Source organism: Alligator sinensis, unplaced genomic scaffold (genome assembly GCF_000455745.1).
Source record: "Alligator sinensis unplaced genomic scaffold, ASM45574v1 scaffold1055_1, whole genome shotgun sequence".
NCBI lineage: Eukaryota > Metazoa > Chordata > Crocodylia > Alligatoridae > Alligator > Alligator sinensis.
The window spans coordinates 385,441-388,054 of NW_005842170.1; the positions used below are offsets into that span (position 1 = coordinate 385,441).

The window sequence follows — 2,614 nt, forward strand, 5'->3', positions numbered from 1 at the left end:
ACACTTTATCAAAAAATCTAATAATGTGCAACACTTCTATAAATTAAACCCTGTGTGACCAGCTGGAACTTTGAAAATTTTACCATAAACCACTGGGACAATTATTCCTAATAGAACTTTCTTTTTATGCACTTTTCTGAAATAACACACAATTAATTATTATGAGAAAATGTGTTGAATGCGATTTGAGGAATGCTTAAAAAGAGACCTGCTGTTCCATATTTCTATAGGTGTAAAAAGGAGTATTATAGTTCGGAGTGTCTTTAGTACTCTGTTCAAGCCTGGGAATTCTAGCTACTGAGCAGCTCTAGCACTCTAATGATATGTAAAGACAGATAGCTATGTTATGATGATTTCAGTAGAGCTATTTTACAGGCTTACATTGTTATTCAGAGTGGGTAGAACAAACTTTAATAATCTTTACATTGAAGTTTTAACAGTACAGAGAAAATTGATATATTTTATTTTTGGGATTAAGTAGTATTCTAATGAATAAAGTTATTAAAATATGCTTAAATTACATTTTGAGGTACAACTGGCTGAATCAGTATATTTATAATGGGATAACTTGTTTATAATGGACTCAACTGGGCACAGACTGCAACACTGGAATCCTGGGGTTCATTCCTGGTTTGGCTATATGCTATTTTATTCCAGTTTTTACAGGTGATAATTACATATCCTCCTTTTCTCAGGAAAAAATCCCTTAAAATTGTGATACATTCACATTCTACTACAAGGGCATGAAAAGATTCAGATAGAAAATGTAATTCAAAGTTATTGGTATTTGCTGGCTATTCTGTAGTATATGTAAAGGGAATCAGACATGTCAGTCCATTTCTCAATGGGCAATTGCCTAAATCATGAAACAACATCAATTTTAGTTCCTTTTTCCTTTAATCTGAGCAGATTGGTCAAGGGTAAAGCAAGGGATTATTCAGACCCTGCCCTTGGCCTGGATGATTCCTTTGGAAAAGCTTGAGGCAGAAACTGAACCCTTATGGTTCTGTTCTGTGCTAGATAAATAAAGGATATGGACTTTCTTTCAAGAGGTCTAAATCTTTAAAAAAATAAACCCAAGAAAACCCCTACTATACAATACACTAAATACTGGGCACGTCTACATTTGTATTTACGCATGCCTAAACGTAACGTGCCTTTACTTAAGGCACATTAAGGCAATTTTAGGTGTGTTTCTATACGTGGATGTGCTAATGCACATTAAGGCACATTAAACAGGCACAAATAGCTAAGTCACACTAATGCACATGCAGATGCACTAATGTGCATTAACATGGTGTGTATCCATTGACACACACTGCGCTAACACGCATTAGCACATCTACACATGCGCTAATGCGACTTAGCTAATCACACCTAAATTAGATACCTGCTTTATGAAGGTATCAAATTTAGGCCCACATAGCCTTAAATCACCATTTTTAAAGTGCATTAAGGGTGCACACATGTAGACAGGCACCCTTAATATGCCTTAAAAATGGAGATTTTAGGCTAAGCCCACTTAAAAGAGGCATGTGTAGATGTACCCACTGACCATCATAAAACTGGATAAAAAGATTTAAAATATCTTTTAGATTTTGTTATAAATTCAATAAAAAATAAAATATACATGTGATTAAGAAAACAGGCATTTTACTTTGCTGGAAACCTTTATCTGTCAGAATTTTTAGAATTCTAATAAATGAGTGATCAATTACTAAATATAATGCATTCTGGATAGTCTTTCTTTTAATATTTTTATTCTTTTTTTTCAGAAGAAATTTGGAAAAGTCTGCTGCATCTCACTATGTTGTTGGCAGGTTTACTTCAAGTAAGACATGTTCTGACAGAAGAGTTCAAAATTCAGTAGGCCTTACATGAGATGGTCTGAGTATTGTCAGTGGAAGTTAACAATACACACATCTGCTGGTTGTAAACTGTGCATAGAGGGATTAACACTGGGAAGTTATTTATAGAATTTTATATCTAAATATATTTTAAAAATAAACTCTCAGTGCAATATGTTGGTTCATTTACTGAAAAGCATTGACATGCTCATTAAATTCTGTCATACAAAATCCTTCATACTTTGAAACAGGGCTGTCCAACTTCCAAGTGGCCAAGGGCCACATGCTCTGTGGATCACATCACCGAGGGTCCCACACAGCAGGGGCAGCCAGGGGGCAGGCAGGGAGGGGAGGGCATGTTAGGTCCTTGTGGGCCAATCCTGCTTTAACATAATCAAGTTTGTTTTGTCTCTGGCTTCTGAAAACTGTTTGAGAATGTTCTGCCCAAAGTGAGTGTTACAGGTCTTTTGTATTCTAATTAGCAAGAAATCAGTGTAAAAACAGCTAATGCACTTTTCTCATTCATATATTAAGGTTAAAATGCAACATCTCAATTTTTTCTCCCTTTTAAACAAAAATCTGCTTAAATTTTGAAACAGGTTTCTGAACAAGTCAAAATATCTTCCCCGGTGAATTCCACAACCATTAAGGTTGTTCTTTACTGATGTTTCCCATTCATTTCAGTGGAATGAAATGGTAGTCTTTCTCTTACATGATGGGTAAAAACAGCAGTAAACTGAAACTGAAACAGAAGTACAATCCACAAG

The 2,614-nt window shown here is 35.1% G+C and overlaps 1 long non-coding RNA gene across 1 annotated transcript in view; it reads left to right on the plus strand.

The window, feature by feature from the left end:
- The window catches only part of LOC112550638, a 59,203-nt gene extending 57,321 nt beyond the window's left edge, over window positions 1-1,882 (plus strand). Inside the window, exon 4 of the long non-coding RNA XR_003094564.1 lies at window positions 1,776-1,882. This is a non-coding gene — a long non-coding RNA (uncharacterized LOC112550638). The remainder of the gene's footprint in view (window positions 1-1,775) is intronic.
- Window positions 1,883-2,614: the final 732 nt, after the last annotated feature.